This window comes from Lutjanus erythropterus, chromosome 21, assembly GCF_056507025.1.
Source record: "Lutjanus erythropterus isolate fLutEry1 chromosome 21, fLutEry1.hap2, whole genome shotgun sequence".
Classification (NCBI taxonomy): Eukaryota; Metazoa; Chordata; class Actinopteri; order Lutjaniformes; family Lutjanidae; genus Lutjanus; species Lutjanus erythropterus.
In genome coordinates this window covers 17,650,018-17,672,457 of record NC_139337.1, presented here as the reverse complement: position 1 = coordinate 17,672,457, position 22,440 = coordinate 17,650,018, and the positions used below count along the sequence as shown (strand labels likewise).

Below are 22,440 nucleotides of genomic sequence, written 5' to 3'. Positions count from 1 at the left end.
TGGTAATTTGGGACACACTACATCAGAACTATACTTAATTAAAATCTATTGTTTCACACTGTTAAACTGCTATTAGACTTTACTAGAGAGTAATTCCGGACACATTACAACAGAACTATACTGTAAATTAAGTGAAACGTGTCCCTAATTACCCTCTAATAAAGTCTAATATGGTCCAATGTGTCCAATACTGGCTGATAAAAAAAAAAACATGGTGTTTCTAGTTTTTGTCTAATTTGATATAAGTACAGTCTGTAGTGCAACAGAAAAAGTGGTCTAGAGAAAGTTTTTTTCTCCCAGCACAGTGCTCAAGGTTGGGGCATGCTGTGTTGTGATACACTCTCAGCCACTCTAACCATGGAAACGGCTGTGACACACACTGCTCGCTGCTCAGCCATTACATAAGGCATAAACAGAGTACAGCACAGCACAATGTAGAGCAGAGAGGAGTAGCATAGCTTAGCAGAGGCAGGCTATAATAAAAAGGGAGCTAGTGACCATGCAAACTTGAGTCTGGCTCCCTCCTGGCCTGGAGTGACCTACTTTAAGCTAATGGTAGGGTCTGTGCTCAAATGGATGAAGTCAAAGCGGTGGTGATTGGCCAGAGAGGCAGAGGAGACTCTGAAGGGTAAAACCCATTTCCACCGTTCTGTTGACAAGTGACTTGAGGACTATTGGCTGAGCAGTGTATGGACAGGTAATGAACACAATGTGTCCTTGCTTAGGCTCTTTTGAATGCCATCAGGGTCTCTTTATGCCGTGGCTCTGTGCTGCGCTGTCCACTGAAATTATAACAGTCTCTATAGCAGAGGTTATGTGCTTTTATTAATGACAACAGAAACAGGCCATTAAACTCTCATAGCTAAGTGGCACTCTCTGTTCCTATTGGCTATGCCCGGGCTTTCCAAGTTACCATGGGGATTCTAGACCTGATTGGTTGTGCTCGTCCCACCGGGCCGGATATGATTGGTTGCCGTCGTCTCCTTGACATGGCAGTAATGATGGGTCAGTGTACGCTGAGACAAATAAGAGAGACTGGAAGTACCAGGCACGTCTCAATGACACCAACACAGACAGCCAGACAGCCCAGCCAGCAGCAGGCCGTTTCTTTTTTCTTTTCTTTTTTTTTTTTTTGTTGCTGGGGGGTCCAATCTTCACACAGGCAGACAACGAGGGATTTCTAATCCTAGAGAATGCCCCGGATCTCTGTGCAGCTATAAACAGCTGGGCACTGGTGTTAGCACTTACTGTACAGAGCTGTGAGAGCTGTGTCACAGAGTTAATTGTCAACATCGGCCACTAGGGGAGAGGTCCTCTTTCATGCCAACACTCTCGCAAGCCCCAGTAATCCTGGAACTATGTGAATGGTAACATGTTGCTTCAATGTTTTTGTGTTTATTATATAAAACCCTCATCTCATCCTTAACCTCTCCAGAAAAAAACAAAACACACACAACAGCCTTTGTTTCTCTAAATGATTCTAGCAATATGGAATATGATCTATGAAACTGCAGTTCTGATGACACAGAAGAGGTTGTTTGTCAAACGTAAAACATTTTAGTAGCAATGAGAAAAACCTGTACAGCTGCCTGTTACACCAGTGGTTCTCAAAGAGGGGTCTGGGGACCCTCAGGGTTGTGTGGCACTCTGCCAAGCAGTCCTTTTAAGTCTCCTGATGCCTTAGTTTAAAAGATGATGCTATTAAAAATGATTTATTTACTTATTTTTATAAAAGGATTCATTGTTCGAATAATATTTAGATTTTTAAAATAAAACAGTTCATAGATTATATTACAATCTAACAAATTTTATCTCTTAATATATAAATATTCAGCATGTGTCACACATTAATGAAAGAAACCTGCTCTTTAATCATACTCAAATCCCAGGCTAAGCCCATCGTACTTTTTATGTTTACGACTTACATTTTATATATATTTTATACCTTGATTCATAATAAATTCAAACTAGTTTGATTAACGATTAATCAATGTAAGTCTTTTTAGTCCAAACAGAATATCTTTGTTATGGACAAAACAGACAATGAGGACGTCTTCTTGGGCTCTGGGAAACAGTGATGAACAATTATCTGATATTTTATGGACCAAAGAATAAACTGATTAATGAAGAAAATCAACAATCAATGTATATTGAAACATTCTCTTGATGAGTGTGTATGTAATGCTATGGGATTCTGTGTTAATATGGTGCAAATATTTCTACAGCCTGTCATATCTTTCACATAAGTAGTAGTGGAAAAAAAAGGGCTACGCTAAATAATACCAAGGGACAGACATGACTGGGTCCCCAGTATATTCTCTATCTAGTGAGGGGTCCTTGGCTTGGAAAAAATTGGTAACCCTTTCTTTACAGACTCAAAAACACACAACACACACTGAGTCACTGGTGACGTCAAGGCAGTGATATTCAGGAATGACGATAATGGAGGCGTCGATGATGACACAATCACGATTATGGCTCCAAAGTAAAGCTCAGAGCTTAGTCCACAATGATGTCTACCAATCTACCCTCAATATGACACGTGAATGTAAATTATTCACTCACATCTTCTGGTGCTTAACGATTGAAAATGAAAGGCACAACAACCAATTTCACCTCGTTAAATGGAGCAATTTAAAGGGAAGCAGAGAACAACAAAAAGTCCTGTCTGACGCAGTTAAGAGGCTGCGAAGACAGCAGGACAACACAGCTCAATATTAAGTGTACTGCTGTGTGCACCACAGCTTTTTCCACTCTGTTAAAATGAATTAAAATTAACTCTTTTTCAAACAGGCAGAGATTCTCAACTGACTTTCAACATTTAAGATTAAACTGTGGTTGAAAAATGTTGGTCTAGTTAAAAAAAAGGAAGAACATTTATAATGTAGTGGCCTACTTTATCTTATTTACTGTAAACTACACACTAATATACAGCAGAGTGTTAAGGGATAAAAAAAAACTAACCAACTGGTTAACTTTATAAAATACATCATTAATAAGTGGTAAATTAATAAACATTTCCACTGTTAAACATTCAAATGGTGTCTATATATACTCTCTAAACCATTTCTAATCAATTAACCATTTTAAAGTATTATAATCATCAGTTAAAACTTTACATTTACCATTTACCGTTCTCACTCCCAACTGATCAAATACAACAGCTGGTTAAGTGGCTCTATGCTTCAAACTAAATTATGATGTGCGTGAAAATAATGCATGATGTTATTGTAAGGTAATATAATCATCAGTTGCAACTTTATAATGCCAGCCAAATAATGTTTGTACTTTATAAACTATTTATTAATATAGTTTATATATATATAGTATATATATATTGTTATTATTATAATTAACTTTTATTAATAATTAATAAAGTGTTACAAATATCTGGTCCTTTCTATGTAATGATTTCCTAAAGGTTTACAAATAAGGTTATCATTAAATACTTTATATAGTATGTATGTTGTATATAATGTAATATATTAATAGTAATGTGTGCAACAATTTACTGTTAGTTTACAAATTTCATGAGAATGTAATTGTGATCTCTACAATATATGTTAAAAAATATTTTTTGTAAGAAATAATAGCATTACTAATAATTTGCACAAATATTATTGTTCAGTGTTAACAATGAAATAAGTTTAATTAATCAGTTAACCATTTATTAATTATGGTTATTATGAAGTGTTATTGGTTTGGATGAGCATACAGTGACACCACCTGCATGTTAAAAGCTGTGCATGGATTCATGCATGCATATGAGAGTGTCATCCATTCATATACCTGCGTTGTGTGCAGATATCAGAGATGTAGGGTAAGTGGGGGTTGGGTTAAGTAACCTCATTATGTACTTTAAAGGACTGATTGGCATATTCTGGAAGGCATCTATCAAATTTGCAGTTCATCAAGCTGTCAGCTCATTTAGTTCATTAGTATTGTAAGTTGAGACATATGGCCCATCAGGCACTGCAGGCTACCTTATGTTAGTCATAGACTGTGTGAAATCAACTGAGATTGAGTACTGAAGGGAGGTATTTCAGCGAGTAGTCATATTAAAAAGTGGCACCTGCTTTTGGAAAACACAGACAATTTCTTAGATCATCCATTTTTTTTTTTGGAAATATCAAAGGATGACATAAGATAACATGACACCTGACAAAAATGAGCCAGTTCAGCCGTCTGTTAAAAAAAAAAAAGATGTATTTTACACTTGAAGTCTGAGCTGCTATCTACAGTTTGTTTGGCCAACTGCTTGCTGTTGCTGGCAAAGCGCTGGCAGGCTGACGGTCACTGGGCAAGTACACACTGGAGATCAGACTGGAAATGATGCTGGGGTCACGAGGTTTATTTGAGCAGATAGCCTTGCGTGTAGTTGTTTTGCTACTTTGAAATTGTGATGAGCTTAGGTTTCCTCTTACATAAGGGTAGTAAACACCTCCACCCGGACTCTCCCAACCTCTCACCATCTCTCCCGCAAACAGACGCTTATAAGAGGGCAACCATAATTGTATATTTGTGTGCTGACAGGTCAGCCCTGCCAGTGTGAACTCAACACTTCTCACTTCATTACAGGTTTTCATCTTCTGTCTGTGTGACTGACTCACGCGGCTAAATGAAGGGTTTGGTTATTAGACCACTGTAAACACCCACAACCATTGCCTCAGCAACACAACATTGATGATTTCCCAATATCTGAACCTGTTTATGAGACTGATGCACCACAAATGAGATTTTAATACCTCCATAATATGATGAGATTAAATAATTACCTTAAACCATATATATCACAACTTACGAAGGAACAAACGGCTCATTTAACCACACAAGGGAAAACAGACAACACACAGATAAAGATACAAGTCAAAGTTTGAAAAATCAATTGACTTTGAAAGCACGAGTTGCACTTGGGAGAGGTGATCATAGGTGTGTGTCATTGCTTATGTCTTAGGTGTCACAAGAGCAGACTCTCCAGGACTGAGCTGGAGCCAACCAGTCTGGCGAGGGGGGAATGCAGAGACAACAAGAGGCTGCTGCTGAGGCTCAGACGACAACGTTTCCTCCTGTCAAACTCAGCTGGTACAACCTGTACATGACATACTGTATCACACTGCAATAAACACCTCAAAAGCACAACAAATTAAACCTTTAACTGCACCTGGGAGGCCCACCAGATGACATGATAGAAAACATTTCACCCGACAGCAGACACACATGGCCAGGGAAATGTACTCTCCAACTGGTGAGTTGGGCTAAAGCGGTGATGCTGGACAACATGGTGCTGTTGGCCGCAGGGGGACTCAAAGCCAGTCAGGATGACAGTATGATGTTATTGTCCAAGACTTTCATACTGCTGCCATGGTAAGCCTCCAGGATCTGTTTTGGACTGCAAACGCGGAGCTGAAATGTGAAAAAACTGAGACATTGTTGAAACTGCACTGATTTTTCTTGTTCATCATCTGTGTTGTAATGACTAGTTCATTAATTGTGAATGTGAGAGAATGTGCTCCTATTTTATTTAGACTAAAAGAGGGGAAATTTTGGAGATCCTGTCATTCATATTTTACTTTGCAGTGGTTTTACTGGCCTGGCCCACAGCCAAAGACTGTATGTGGCCCATGAACTAAAGCCAATTATAGCCAATTATCTTTTTTAAATTAAGTAACAAAATACTTGTTTAAACTGATATGAAGATACATATAATTTTGCATATATTTTCCATAGTGTAATATACACTCCCTGGCCACTTTATTAGGTACACATATACAATCTAAAACAGTCCATATTCAAACTTTACAGAGCTTATAATGAGCAGTTTTGTTATGTACATATACATTCTGTTATATAACTATGTTTATTATTGAGGCTGTAGTGTTTGGTGGTGTTGTAATGGACTGCATTACACTGACATGTGTTTCTAATATTCTTCCCCCATCATGCTTGGAAATGGGCAAAACATTTGAAACACCCAATGCAAACAACGACCTCAATAATAAACATGCAGTTAAATTAAAACTTCTGTGGCAGTGTAAATAAAAACTTAAAGTATTATTATTAAAGTATTAATTTTTGGCTGAGCTGTTGTATTGCAATGCATTACATTTTACAGGTGTATCTAACAATGTGGGCACTGAATGTATATAGGAATAAAAGAATATGTATGTGAACACCGAACCCTCGACAAAGCAAATGTTTCCTCTACATTTGATCTGTTTCATCTGTTTAAATTTGTATTTGAAATGGGCTTCTTCTCATAAAACAAAATAAAACACAATAACAAAAAACAACCACTGTACAGCTGTGACACCATCTTCTAACAATTACATCAAACTACTACTACTAGACCGTTTTTCTAATAAAACTCAGCTGCCATAACCGCACAAAGTGAGCCGGGCTGTGTGCACATCACCAGAGGGGGGCCTTCAAAAACACTGAATCACCCATTCCAGTCATAGTATAATGGAGGGGGGGAAAAAACGGATGCGTGGGGGGCGGGGGGAACGACAAAAACCGGCGTCTGATTGCCAAGGGGAGAGGGCATGTGCCAGTGTGCCATTCCTGTAATCATGTGGGTTAGCAGGGCTTTGATTATAAAGACACACCCAGTGCTTGTGGAGCTCGCAGAGTGCTGGGCATGACTGTGCATTAAACTGCATCAAAAGCTATCTGGGAAGTGTTTGAAGTCTCCTGCACTATAATAATGAGGGCCCTTCCAGAAAGTGCAAAACCACTGTGGGGCACTGAACAATGTCTTACTGGTGTGTAATCTGTCCTCACATGGCTTCTTGGCACAACAGGCCCCCAGAGAGAGAATTGGAGAACAAGAGCACACCAATAAAGAGTGCTTCAGGAGGGATGCAACACGGGCCATTTATTTCCTCCAAACTGAAGAGGAAATCATGACAGGGGAGGGGCCCAGAGGACTCACGCCTTCTCATTTTACATCTCAATATTTGCAAGGGTGAGAAGAAGTGCTGAAAGAGCCAAAACACACAGAAACACGCTGGAACCATGTCAGATGGTATTAAAGACAAACATGTAGTTAAAAACAATATCAGTTTCAACAGAATGCAACTTGGGTGGGGGTCTGCAATGAACTCTGGCCTCGCTGACAGCTGCCTTTACCTTGAACCAGATGTTCTGATATTAGGTTTGGGTCAAGGGAGAGGCACAGGGAGGAATGCGATGATGGATTGAAAGAGATTAAGAGCAAAGCGAATCTGAAACCTTGAATTTAGGGTGAATTTAACGAGACTTGAGTGATGGGCATGTCGCTGTGAACATACAGAAGAATCAGATCAATGACAGAGTGCGAGGTGGGGGAGAACATGAGAAATCAGAGTGTAGAGAGAGTAAAGGAAGATGGGGAAACAAAGGGAACAAAAATAGGTCATGGGCCTTTTTTTCACAGAGAAGGTTCACTGAGTGTATGACGCTGTGTTCAGTAGACCATGGGTGTCACTGCTCAGAGACTGTATTAGTATATACATCACAGCTAAAGCACTAATTTACATTATATAAGCACATATAGTCAACTCTCTGTTTTCTTCTCAAGCTTACACTAAATCATTTGCCTACAAGAAGGGATGCAAATAATAGTTATACTCTTTATTGATTAATCTGTTAATCATTTTCTCAATTAAATTATGCATCATTTGATGATATCCTCAAATGTCTTGTTATGTGCAAAAGCCAATGATAGTCAGTTTACTGTCAGAGAACAGAAATAAAATCATATTTCAGAACATGAAATCAGAGAATTTGGACTTACTATTGCTTTTATAGTTGACAACTAATCGATTAATCGACTAATTGTTTTAGTTCTACGTACAAGTCGGCTAAATGGCATTTCAACCCCCAGTTATTTGGTTACCCAGTACTAAGTTTTTAACAATATATTGAATATTGCAGTGTCACAATAAAGAAAATGTCTCAATACCTTACTGTGCTGCCATTAGCAAGTTAGCTCAATTAGCAGTCCTAAAGGGATGCAGCTTCTGAGATCAACGGAAGCAGGCTGACAGGCAATACAGCACCTGAGGGGATTACATGCTGCAGCGTCTCTGACTGGACTCTGACTTTGGGGATGATGAAGACACAGCGGGTTCAGGTGGGGACAGGAGGAGTGAAGCAGTGGAGGAGCAGGTTTGGAATTAAGCGACTTAGTTTTTAAGCACACACTGTTCATAGTGTTAAGACCGTAGTATTTGTTTTTGTTGAAAGTTTCTCCTGTGGTTTAAACAATGAGACTGAGTGCGAAATTATACTGTGTGTTGAAATAAATGCTGGTCATTCTGACACATTCAGAGTCATTACTCCTGTTGCTACTAACATTTAACAGGTGGGTTGCTTTGTGCCCCCAAAAATATATATTTAAATGATTAAGTTAGTATTTTAAACACGATGACTAGTTGACTAATGGCTTAAACTGATGACTACTGGTCAAAAAGGAAAATCTTTAGCCGGGGGCAGCCCTAACTAAAGGACTGCTACTGGCTGCTTCATTGTTTTTGTTCTGCAATTGTACATACAGTACATTAATCAAGCATTCATTGCCATAGACAATTCATGCCAATATTTTGCACATGCTTACATCATGGCTCACAATTATTACTTTATTAGGTGAGAGAAGGAAAACAGACACACTTTAAGTTAAAAGGAAACATTAATTCTATACAAATAAAAAATGCTGTAAAATGCTGGATTTATTATTTAATAAAAGGGAATTTTTTGAGTTTTTGGTTTTGTTAAATCCATACCCATTATACAAACCTACTTAATTCAAATGACAAAAACACACAAACGGACCACTGTTGACATGCTGCACAGAGAGGTATGCACCTTGCCCTGCTACCCCACTCAAGAGCCTGTCCACTCCAGAATCACTGCAAGGTAATGGCTTTAAAGTGCCAGAGTGCAACCAAGAGCCAGGCCTCCTCCATCACCCCTCCCCATTTACTGAAAGCTGATCACGCTCATGAATCTTTAACACTGGCAGTCACTTCAGGATGTCGCAGGATAGGAAGGGGAGGGCTCTCTATGTAAGAAGCACAGAATGCTCCGTCTGTCAGAGAGAAACACTGGGAGGAGAGGAGAGCTGGAATCAAGAGGGATGGCAAAATTGATTAACTGGTATAAATAAGCACCTCTCCACAACAATCTAGTCAATGATTCATCTTTGGCTGAGAGCACCGCCTGAGGGAAGATTTAGATGTCACTGCGGAAATCAGATTATTGTATAAGGTGATCTCTAAGCATGATTTGTATCAGGGTCAATCTTGTTATTCTTAATTCATCAATATTGATCAATAGTGCCATACATCCATTTGCGATCCTTTGTTTATCGTAACCCATTGTGCTCTGGGTGTCCTAGATGTCAAACACCTCGCTGTGCTCTGTTAAACACTGAAAACAAGTGAACTGTGGAGCAGCAAGAACAATCAGCCAGCAGTCTCAATGAATGATGCCGACACACTGACCGCTCTTACATGCTTTAAGCAAATAACTAAATCCAAATATGTCCTTTTTCAGTTTTACTATGTCTCTATCATGTAGCTGCTGACATAAAAACGCATTTAAACATTTGCATTTTATTCACAACAGACATGATAAAAAACTACAGATGGCAATGATCATTAAGCGCCTATAAGAATCAAAGCAATTTAAGATTTATTAATTGACAAATCTAAGTTTTGTGTATCATTTCTGATGATATGATAGGCTGCAACTGCCGATCAATGTCTCCAAAAGTGCAAGGTGACGTCCTCAACCCTCTTCTTTTATCCACAACCTGAACATTTTCAGTTTACTGTTATAGAGGAGTGAAGGACCAGAAAACATTCACATTTAAGAAGCTGAAATCAAAGAATTTCGATTTTTTTCTTGCTTAAAATACAAACAACAACAACAAAAAAAACCACCTCAAACCAATAAATTGATTCTCAAAATAGTGCAGATTAATTTAACTTTTGGAAATTAATTGACAGAATCACTGAGGCTCATATGTGGAATAAAGACAAATTAACAAGAGCAGCTATTTCAAGTGAGAGCCCTATTGTTTTATAACCCTATACAAAAACTGCAGAAAAGTTAAGGAAATTGAATTACCGGCACCATTTTTGCTGCAGATCAGTATTAAGCTACATGTGCACTGTGTCAGATAGATTATGTAGGAAAATATAAATATTGGATTAAGACTCGGAACACACACTGTACATTAGATGACTCATTGAGAGCAAGAAGAAAAAAAGTGCACATATCCTGATACAGCAGCACAAAAGCCAAGGACATCTGACCTGTATGGAAACCTTGCCACTGCCTTTATCAGAACCGATTAGTCATTAGTCATCTGAATTATAAAGGACAGTTTAAACTGCCTCTTGTTATTTTATGCACATTAATTTAGGTTTTTTCTCTTTAAATCTTATAAATTTTGATCACCATCTACTTTTTAGTGAGGCCATCTTTAAGTTTTTATGTGGGTGGGACAGGGAGCCATGTTTGTTTGAGTCTGTGTGTATTTTGTAAGTCCTGATGAATACAAAATTTGAAGTTAAATATTCAAAAAGCTAATGGCATTAGTGAAAAGAAAGCCCTAAGCAAACTCATAGCAGCTAAAGCAAACTATTAGTTTGAAGTCTGCTCTGTGAATGGTGTTGTAAGAGCTGCTGGCAATCCAGTAATCCTAAAAGACAGATGCAAGCCAGCACCATCTGAACTGTAACCTGTAAAGTAATAGAACCTCACAGAAGGAATGGTGGTTTCTAGAGTGAAGATTTTTTCCATACAAGATGGATGAATATTGGAGACCAACGGGGCTGTTGGATGCAACCCTGATTTTTACAAAACGGCTGGATCTGGACACTACTGGGCCCAAAGAAAGAAAGAAAGACAGTAATATCTGATCAAGTCAGGGAGACGCTCAAACTAAAGCTTTGTTAAAAACTGGATTCTGGCAAGAAATAAAAGTTCTTACTATTCATACTGCAAGCCTTAGTACTCAATTCTGACTCATTGCTCTGAACAGATTTTTTTGTTTGACTACTTTCAAAATGTGGGCAAAATCAGATTCCTGAACTGACCTGCACATGCAATTAAACGATAAAGACGTCACATGCAGCACGCTTTCATGCTGCAGTCAACATTTATGGTTTCATGTATGAGCTGACATGCAGTGGAAGCCAGCAAATTCAGATTGGCATATCTGATGATAAAGAATATGAGGAGAAAGAGAGACAGATTTTTAATTCTGGCTTTTTGTGGAGCAATGACTGCTATCTCTGTATGGAGGTTTGTGTTGATAAGAAATCAGAGCCAGGAGAGGTGGGATTATGACATGAATGGCTTCACAGGAACGGATTTCATCCAAAAGTTAAGGATGTCAAGTTACTTTTAACTACATCTGTCAGGGGCTCGCCATAAGAGTGTTGTGACAAGACAATTCAGGCATAAAAGTTGCATTAATGCCTAAGTGACTGTTCATACTGAGGTCCCATGGCAAAGAATTAGATCTGTATCTGATTTAGGACCACATAAAAAAGTGACCCAAACACAGAACTGAAAAGATCAGATTCCATGCGATTAATGCTGTTCACACTGGCATGACAAAATCTGATCAGTCACATTTGGCAATAGAAATATTTGGGCCATTTTTGCCTGCAGTGTGAACATAGCCTCTTTGGCGTATCTGACGGCAGCGGAAAGTTGTCTGGAGGTTTACATATCAAAATCAGCACACTTCCCTTCTAACCAGAAAAATTATCTAAGAAACAGTCTAGAATACAAAGCATGTACAGGGAGCACTTATTATTAGCACAGATGGAGACACAAGCCAATAAAACAAAAGCAACAGCAGGGGACACATAAGGCCAAGTCTATTCTTTTGGGGGTTAAAAGATTCAAAATAAAAAACAGAGTGTTTTTAGTTTTTATGTTTGCATCATCTATGCAACTGGTCATTCTCGGTTGCGTAAAAGGAGAGTTGGCAGTGGTTCTGCTTCTCACCTTGGTTTCAGTCCAGAGAGTCCCTCAGGCCATTGCAGCAAGACGGTAATGCTAGGAAACCTTTAAGCATCATCCACTTCTACCTGCTGAAAGAAATAACAGCAAAATTGGGATGTACGGTACATGGTGTGTGAATCAGCTCAAGTCTTGTAACAAAAGGCAGAACAGTGTATAGTAAAGGAATGCTTTAAGATTGTGGCCACAATGTACTCTGCCATTTTTGAACTAGAATAGTTACATGATGACAAGTGAAGACGTGAATATATATGTAGGGCTTGAACTAATTTTCATCATTGATTTATCTTCTGATTATTTTCTCAAATCACTGTTTGGTCTATGAACTGTCAAAATATAGGGGAAATTGCACACTATGATACAGTCTTCACATTTTGTTTTGTCTAAAACGCTAATTCAGTTCAATGTCACATAAGACAAAGAAAAGCACAAAATCAAAGTGTGTTTTTTTTTTTTTTGCAAAACAGCTGATTGGCCGATTAATTAGGCAATCAAATATTAGTTGTTTCAACTATAACTATATAAAAGACAATTTTGATGGCGTTTTTTTTACTTGTGCTGTGCTTTTTTTACTTTAAAAAATATAGAGCTGCAACAAATTATCGGTTAGAGTACACCAGTTTCTTTATTCTTCTATGACTGTGCTACAGACAAAATAAGACATTTGAGGACATCATCTTGGGCTTTGGGAAACACTGACTGTCATTCTTCACCATTTTCAGAGCTTTTATGGACCAAACTAGTAATTAATTAACTGAGAAAATAATGAACAGATTAATCAACAATAAAAATAATCATAAGTTGTCACTGTTAAAAACAATAACACCGCACTGTGATACAACTTTTTACACTCAGACCTTTGACTGAGGACACCGACATGGAAATCTGAGGTTTCCTGAGGAAAGGATTTATGCTCACGCTGTTCGTGTTTTATCATTACACTAAAAGCAAAATTACTGTAAGCTCCTACAGTGAAAACTGCACAAGATCTACATAGGAAACAACTGGGTGGTGGGAGGAGGTAGATAATGCTCCTCTTGTTAACTGCCTCAATGTTCTGTATTTTTCCTCTGAAAAAGTTCTGAAAAAGATTACACAGAAAAATGAGAAAAACAAAGTAATGCTACACTGCAAAATGTAAATCATACTGAGAGTTCTCACAGCCAAACCCCACTGAGTAAACTCATGACTCATGAGTTTCAATACACAGTTGAAAACGGCTAATTAGAAAGAAAACAGGTCCGTCATCAACACAAAATTCTGTACTTTTGTATCGTAAGTGTATTATACATGTCAGTGAAATCAGTCAACAGAATGCAAACCTCAAGTACATGCCACCAAAAAGTCAAACCCGTTTTCAACAGTTACAGCCATCCAGTTATGTGTTCAAACTCAAAACAAGTCATCTTATCTAGTGCCAACTGTTTGCATTAAGTTAGCATGGAACTGCAAGTTAAGTGTCTACAGGGTCTGTTCCTCTCCTTTGGGACCTCAAAGCCTATTACATCGTGGAACACAGTGAGCCTTTTTAATCACGGCACACAATTAATTAGACAGGAGAAAAGTTTCAATTTTAAATCATATTCCCATTTGGATAATTAGAAAATGCAACTGGTAATTCAAAAAAGGACTCTGTCAGGCTATTTGGCTAGGCTGAAAAAAAAAGCTCCCAATGAAAGGTTTGTGTGAAGAGCCTGTCTTGTAGCCTGATGAAGGGAGAGCCAGCCAGCCTCCTCTTGGCCTGGGTGATTTCTCCCAAATACCTGCCAAGTGTGAGCCAGCTGAGGAATGCACTCACGTGATGTCATGTGCTGACATAACTGGAGAGTAAACCGATTCTCCTTTTGAACCCTGCACAAGCCCATAGCTAGAAGCCATGTGGAAAGGTGATATTCAGCACTCTCGGTTGCTGCACGGCACACACTCAAACAGCTGAAATCTGTGATGAATGAGGGACGGCGGCCAAGTGTACAATTTAACCATGAAATCTTGATTAAAAACTCCTTTTTTGCATCCGTATAGGACTACACATCAAGTACAGTGAAAGTATAGACAGCTGGTGTGTCTTGCCAATCTCGTCCCTTTAATGAAATTTCTTAACTCCATATTTCTCAACTCCACCTTCCCCTTTTCTATTTCCTGCAGGGCTCTTAGTTCTCATCCTCTCGAGGAATTTCCTCTGAGCTTTAATGCTGTCACATGCTCAGTCTCAGTCCGGCCCTTGATCTGTGGACTGAGTGACAGAATAAGGCAGAGTGTGAAAACACTCTACTGAACTAGTTTAACAGTAATCATTTAAAATCGCCGTACTGAGAAAAAAAAAACAACCTTCCAAGTGATGGATTTTTACAATGAGATGAGTCTTTTCTTTGTTTATAAGTCAATTCCTCAGAAGATCCACTTAATAATTGTGATTTCCTCTCAGAAAATCAATCAACAGCACAATGGACAGATATGAATCATAGCTAGTCACAGCTGCACCACAGAATGTTTGACAAGCAATACTGAAGCATCTGTACATCCATCACTTTAAAGGGATAGTTGGATAATTTGACTAAACCTCAGAACACTGTAGTCGCTGGTTCACTGCTGCTAACTATCCCGTAGCTGCCATTAGCAAATTAGCCGTCCTATTAGACTGGGGTACTGCCTCCAAGACCGATGGAGGCCAGTTTGACGACCAGGGATACAGTAAAACAAGACTCCAGGGATGATGCAGACACGGCTGGTTCAGCCAGGGCCAGGAGGCATAAAACAGTTCAGGAGTGAGTTTGTAACTTCATGCGTTAATTTGTAGGTACACATCATCATCTTCTCTCATTTTGATGAGTCTGTAAGTATTGTTTTTTATGAAGATGGAATTTATTTGTTCCCTTATGCAAAGCTGTACTGTAATGTTTTCTCGCTTATTGTGCTGTCACATTCAGAGTCATCACCACTTTCTCTGTTTGCATTTAACAAGCAGCTCACTTTGTGTCCCACAAATTTATATTTAAATAACTAAATATTTGCACTTGAAAGTCAGTGGTAGTCCTACTATTCAAAATATTTTCATCACTCCTCTTTGCTATCAAACAGCATTTTCTGACGGCAAACAGTCTTTATGTAAGACAAGTATCACCCTAATCAACCCTAACCCTAACCCACTTCAGATAATCCAAACTATCCCTTTAACTGACTGTCACCATCCAGGAGCCTGGTGTGGTAGCCTGCACAATAATTTTGACTTCAATAATCAATGTGAGTCACTCAGTACAGACAATATTCATTGTCTAAGACGATACCTCTCGCACCAGCTGAGCATTGCCAACACTTCCTGTGAAATGAGGGGTGTGGACTCGCTGCTGACATTTGTGGTGTGATCCAAGACCAGTGGCGAGTCACACCAGAAGTATGCATGCACATATGTCTGCAAGCCAAGTGTGCAAATCATCGAGACACAGTGAAGCAGAAGACCTCCTTGGGAAACAAGGCTATGCTCCTTCAGACCGGAGGAGCTCTCTCCTTGAAGGGCTATTCTACTTGGCACAGAAGTGTTGAATGACACATGATGTAACCTAAACAAAAGCACACAGCCCTGCCAAGACTGACACTGAGCTTCAGCAGCAACATTAATTGAGTTTCATGTTACCCTGAATACTGGCGTGACACAATCAATAAAGCTACTTGTAATTTAATGATGAAGCCTGTTCCAAAACAATAAAAGCTTGATAGAAATATAAAAAAAAGACAGATGTGACCAAATATATACAGGATACAGATACACACCAACACAATAAAGTTTATACCTTCTCCAAAACCTGACACAGGATCACGGGAGTATCGCGTTTGCTTGATACACTCGCAGTCCAACCATCTGTTGGTATTTAAAGGGAGGTCAAAGATCATCAGGTTAAAAGTTCAAGCTCCCCTTAAACAGGCTGCAGCCGATTAAACGACAACTGCTAATAGACAGTTTCATTGTGCAGCACAAAACTGCACATTAGCCTTGATATCTGTGACAAAACAAAATGATCCCACTTAGATGAAAGTGAAATACAGCCATTTGGGGATTGAACCTGAACACCACTGACTGAATGACTACAGCAGGTTTCCCTCCAAGTCCATACAGCCTTGAATTTGGTACGGTCTCATCAAGACAACAGGTTGATTATGGGAGGTGAGCAGAAATGCTGCCTAAAGCCAAGCTTTGGGTGTAGTTGTAATCCCTTCTTTCTCCCAGAGTTGGCAGCAGGCTCCTTCTCAGTGAAAAGCTTTGTCACCCAGGCTGGGCTAACAATGCTAATGAGCCGGCTAATCAGGTTCAGATAGGACAAAAGGGTAGATAGTTCATGTGCTAGAAATTGACCATAATGGCCAGGTCACAGAAGGGCTAAACACCAATGGAGCCCCCACTGGGTGCCTTTTGAATGGCCCACTAATGGCCTTCAATTCAATAAGAATGAAAGCTGATGTTGACCCTAATGAAAACACCTGGCCTTCTAGCTCTAGTCAGCGGCATAGGTTTGGTCAAGATCCTCTTCCTAACCAATAATCAATTGATTCTGGTCCATCTAGTGGGGGCTGCAAAGGAGTAACTGTGGTAAACCACACAATCAGATTATTCAGCCAAACAAAGCCTTTGTCTTCTGTATATGGTACAGGGTGAAAGAAGTATACATGTTTCGCCACAAACAGGGCTTGTGACAGCTTAAGGGTTAAGAAGTATTGTTTTATAAGCTGATAGCAGCAGGTTTAAACTCTTGGACTGGCCATGAGACTTAGGAAATGTAAAACTTTACCGCCTCTGATGTGTGTTGGGCTGCCCCAGAACGATGCACTTGATACCCAATTATGTCAGTGGAGACACTCAATAGCAAATATTACAGGAATGTGGTTGTACTGGGTCTCTCTAGGGAGATGTTTAACTGTAGCGATCTAAAGCACAACACAGCTGAAAAAAGGCACCCATGGTTAAGAAAACCTTGATACAGAATACACAAGGGTTGGTGAAAAGATCTTTTCACAAAGTTTCTTAAATGTCAAAAAAAAACCAAAACACCCAAACTCCCACCCCTTACTGCTTTCTTAATTATTAAGTTAATCATTTAAATCTGAAAAAGACAGATGTTAAAAATAAGTATGATCTTAAGTTTGACCTAAATTTTTTGAAATCTCCCCTGCCCCTGGAAAGTGAAAGCATCATCACTGCTATTCTGTTTCTTAAATCAAAGTGGTTCAAACAGAACATATTCAGAAAGGCAAAATCTAACAACACATTTCTATTATTCAGAGTTCAACAGTATATAAACAAGACTAGTGAACAAAATCTAGGACAAATCTTCTCAACATCACCCAAACTGATGTGAAAAACTCAATATTCATTTATAAGCTAGTTGTTTGTATACCTGAAACATGATCAAACACAATTGCCATTCACAAGAAATAAGAATGGCAATTTGGACTGGAAGTCTTCTTTCACCATTTATGTCAAGAAGAAAACTGCTAACAATTTGTACTGTTTTGACTGAAAATATAGAGAACTCTTCGCCATAAAACTATAATTTGATACATTGGCACAGTGTCAGCAGTTTCAGCAGGCTCTGATGCAGATGCAGCCCTGTGCCAGGTGCCCTTACATCTGTTGCTCAAACAGCCACAGCCAGCTCCTTCAGCTGTGACCTCAGGGACAGTAAACACAAATGTGTAAGCAACATAATGAGACTGATAAGATGTGTTGTAAAAGATGAGTCATAATGACAAGAGAAAGCAAATGTGTGTGTAGCTGAAACAGCCATGGAAATGCAGAGTTGGGGTGTGAGAAAGGGTGTGGGCAGAAACAACAATTTGTCCGCACAGCTGATTGTATCACGCTTTTAAGATGATTTGGAGCTCATCTTGTGACTGCTCTGCATGTCAAATGCATATCTATTGTGCCTATGTATGTGTACGTGTCCACCATCTTTTATTGCCTGTCACAGTTTGTAGAGAATTAGTTCCCGTCAAGGCCTGAGGCAGTACAGTGGTAGCAGACTCAGGATAAGGAGGTGCCTTGTTAGCACAGAGGGGAGGGGAAGAGGAGATCAGCTGACACAACTATGTCACTTTATCAGCCAAAGACTTGAGACAAAGTGACAGGCCAATGCTCAGACTCACAGCGAAAGCACATACAGTGTGTGACGAAACTGCAAAGCACAACTAAACAAAAATAGTCTAATTTTGGATTAAATTAGGTAGAGAGGAGATGCAATAGTGGACGACACTCAGTGTTTGGCTGCTCCGGTGAACCAACGTGTGAGCTGGGTAATAATCTGTGGAGCACGTTTAGGGGGATGCCTTTAAACCCAAGCATTACCTGATTAAGAGCGCTGCTGCTCTGACAGTGGAACATGTAATTGGACTAGACAGAGCAAAGAGCAAAGTGAAGCAGCCTTCTCTTCTTTCGGTCGTTCTCTCCATTTACAGTCCCCTGCCGAAACACTCGGTGACAGCCAGGTCAGGTACACCCTACAACTATGGCTATTTAACCTTTATTCAGCAAAGCAAGTCACCAACAGAGTCACTAATAGGAGATAATATGGTGTTTTTTTAGGGCTGGGTGACATGGACAAATCAAATATTTATTATTTTTGACCAAATACCCAATTAACCATATTGCGATAATATTGTAGGGATGACTATTGGTGCTTTCACAAATTAGTTACACTAGGGGTGTCATGATTCTCCAGATTTGATTTGACTTTCAATTTTAAGGTAACAATTCAAACATTTTTTCATTTTGTACTGACGGCCATTGTTTTTCGATTTAATATTGAAATTGCAACACCCCCCAATTTTAACACAATATTTTTGATAAATAATCATCACTGTAATCAATGATTAATGATCACTTTAGTGGTATAAGGGGCCTTCATAATGATGAAACAATATCCAAAATCTAAAATGATCAGAGCCTCATATCATGATAGATATAATATCACTGTATTGCTTTTTCATGGTGAGTTTGCTGTGAAGTAAATGATTATGGCAACCCCCAACACCCCACACACTCTTGTGTTAGTGTTACAAAAAGTGTCCCAATTGGAGTTAGACAAACACGTGATACACAATATTATCTAAATAAATATCGATCTGACATGTCTTAATTCTTTTAACTCCAGTCTTGATCTCTACACCACCTTTTTAAAATAAAGACGCTGTCTGTCAGCTTCTGTAGCAGGAGCATCAGTGTAACATCATGGCTCTGTCTCCTCTCCCGTGTAATCTCCTCTCCAATGAGTGCCTTTGTTTTGCACTCAACTGCCAGATGAGATGGGAGGCGGTTTTGTTTTGACGGCCCACATCTTCAGGTGCCAAAACCACAAACCTCTGGAGTAAAAGGTATGAATGGTAGCACTTTAACATTGGAAACAAACACATGCGTGCGCACACACTCCATGTGGGACCCATATAGGTGATTTAGCCGTTCTGTTTAAGGGTACGGAAAAGGAAATTAAATTACGCAGAATTTCACCTTTTGCATATGTCAATTACAAACATAATCACATATTTTTGTAGCATAAATACACAAAGTGTAATTAAACCCCCAGGTCTGAGCCCAACTTTACCCATGAGGATGGAGTGGTGAAGCACAAGACAACAAGGCTATGACAGCGAACAGAGAGACTGAATGCCACTTCGCTAACTCAGAGCTAACCAAGCATGAGCACCTGCTGTCACACTCTCCGTGTCTGCTGCCGTCACTAGAAGCACATTTGTGGCCCTTAAAAAAAAAAAAGGTTTCTATGCTGTACCTGTCTTGTAGCTAGCCGAGCTAACGTTAGCGACTCAGAGAAACTGAGAGGCTCCCTGGTGCAGGTGTATGCATCTGTAGGGGAGTGTAAGGGCTAAGCTGTAGCCCTGCTACAGTGTAGTGGTGCCTCTCCAGCAACCAAAAGCAAAAAAAATTAAATATACAAGAGAGGATTAGCAAAAAATAGCGTCAAATGTAAAATGAACATTATTTGACAGAGAGAGACTACCAATTTCATAATGTAGAGCAGTTCCAAAGGGTTGGCTCTATCTCAGCACTGGCCTTGCAAAACTCAGGATGATTTAAAACGGTGGGTGACGTTTTGAGCCATTTTCAACCTAAGAAATGCTGATTTTTATAAATTTATCAAAAAAGTCAATGACACCAACATTGATGAGTTACATCACAGTACAGTAATATAGCTTAGTGTACAGCTCAAAAAACATTCAAGTATGCAGTATCTCTTTAAAAAGGATAAGACTTCCCTTATTTTATTGAATTACTATGAACAGACCCCTAAAAAACTACACCTCAGCAATACTATTATCTCACTAGCAAGAAATGTCTTTTTAGTCAAAGCCCGATATCACTTTTGTCTTCAGTCCATGCTGTAAAACTCTACTGTTACAACAAACATATGATAGAGCTATATTGTTGCATGCAGGACACATATTCCTTCATTTAAATTCAACACAGCGGATGCAGTGTATTTCTCTTAGCTGGTTATCCTTGTAAAAGTAAATGCTGAACCTTTATTTTGCCACGGTGCCAGCATTTTAAACATACAATTTATAAAAATGATACCTCAGTGCTATACAAATGGATCTATAGCCCTGCCAGCCTAATTGCACTGAAAAAGAAGGAACACTATTGAAGCATTTTTGCCAGCATGACTTTTTCTTTACATTTATCTTTGGTTGTTCAGAACGTACAGTATATATTTAAAAGCTGTATAATGTGAGAACATCTTTGACAGTTTAAACTGCCACTTAAATTCTCCCAAGTCTGGTATCAACCTCTAATCACCATCTATCTCAGTTTCATTTTATATAGACTAGTTATTAATACATAGTCATTTATCACATAAAAACTGAAAACTTTCTGATTACATCTTCTCAAATGAGGGGGAATAATTGGTACACTCTGTTCTAGTATCTGTCACTGTACAGTACTTAATGAAGAGCTGATTCACATGCATGCCATGTTCACCTACTCATATTGGCCGTTTCACTCACCATTTACAGTTCAATGTGGGAGTTAACGGGGCATGATACGAGGCTCGTGAACCTGTGCAACATTTTATGTTCCCAGTGATTAACAAAAGGAAAACAAGTACTTCAGCTGACGGCTTTGTGCTTAATTTAGGCATAACAACTCACAGCATACCTGAACTGTACAGTATGGACAGAAAACACAGGTCAGTTAAGGAGATTCCCTACCCCGCTGGAAACAGTAAAGATAAAGCAAGCGAAACCATATTATAGGTCAGTGAAGGAACACTGCTGAGTCAGCAGAGCGAGAGAGACAGAGAGGGAAAGAGAAATCGTGCCGGTCAGAGTTTGACCCTCACAATGTGTACAGAAATGAAAAGCCTGAAACTGAATCCCCACATTCCTCTGGCTTTATGACGAGCGAGTGAGAAATGCTGCTGCTCTGCACATGTCATTCCATGCTACCTTAGCCCGGCCCAGCCTGCAATGGAGTTGCCGTTTACCTCCAGAATAAGACTAGATTCTCGGGGTCGATTCACGCTGCATATTTTTGGACCACCCACCCGACTCCAGCAGGCAGCTTGCTCAATCCAAGTTTTCTCTCCCTCCCTCAGTGCCAAGGATTCCACCCTGGGCAGTGGGAAAGGTGCCAACCACATGCTAGCACCGAGTGCCACAAAACACATTGTAGCAGGGGGGAAGACAATTCACTCACACAAATTAAGACTTCAAAGCAAACTGCCTAACCTTTATGTACAACTGCATCCTGTCATGCATCAAATTAGAGAATACCGCTATGATCAACCTTTGTCTTTCCTTGAGGGGACTGTTTTTATGCCTTTCCATAAAGAATTTTTTTATAAGCTCCATGTTTTAAGTATCTTATTTTATCACCATTATCAGATCAGTGATGACAGTGAAAAGAGCAAAGGAAGCCCAGCTTCTCTAAAATGTAGAGCTGCGATTATTACCTGGGTTGATTAATAGAGGGGCTCAATGATAATGTGTTTTTTCCTCTTTCACCGGAGAAGTAAAATTGACTTAGGGCAAGGAGATTTCTGACTCACGTGCCCGAAGTCAAGTTTTCCTCCAACCTGTACAAATTTATTATCAGCTATCAAATAACAAAGACTTATGTTTAATGTAGGGCTGTAATGTTTATAAGAATGCCACAAAATAGTGAAAAATGTCCATCCCAGTTCCTCAAAGTCCAAGGGGACGTTTTAAATGTTGTGATGTGTGGGTCAAAAATTCAAATACTTTCATTTCAGTATGATGACATGCAGCAAAAAGCAGGTAATCTCCATATTTGAGAGGCTGAAAAAAGCATTTTTTTGCTATTTCTGCACTAAAAATTATTTCAACTATTAATCACTGATCAGAACAGTTCTTTCTTACCACTTGCCTGGTCAGGCTAGTTAGTTGCTAAACTTACTA

The 22,440-nt window shown here is 39.2% G+C and overlaps 1 protein-coding gene across 3 annotated transcripts in view; it reads right to left on the bottom strand.

Annotated features, from left to right (window-relative positions):
* The window catches only part of ncoa2 (nuclear receptor coactivator 2), an 84,779-nt gene that overhangs the window by 52,814 nt on the left and 9,525 nt on the right, over nt 1–22,440 (bottom strand). For 2 of the 3 annotated variants that reach the window (XM_084746844.1, XM_084746846.1), the window contains exon 2: nt 12,007–12,092. The exons of the other annotated variant lie outside the window; for it this stretch is intronic. The gene's annotated coding sequence lies outside the window, so the exon portion shown is untranslated. The remainder of the gene's footprint in view (nt 1–12,006; nt 12,093–22,440) is intronic. 3 annotated transcript variants of the gene reach the window in all.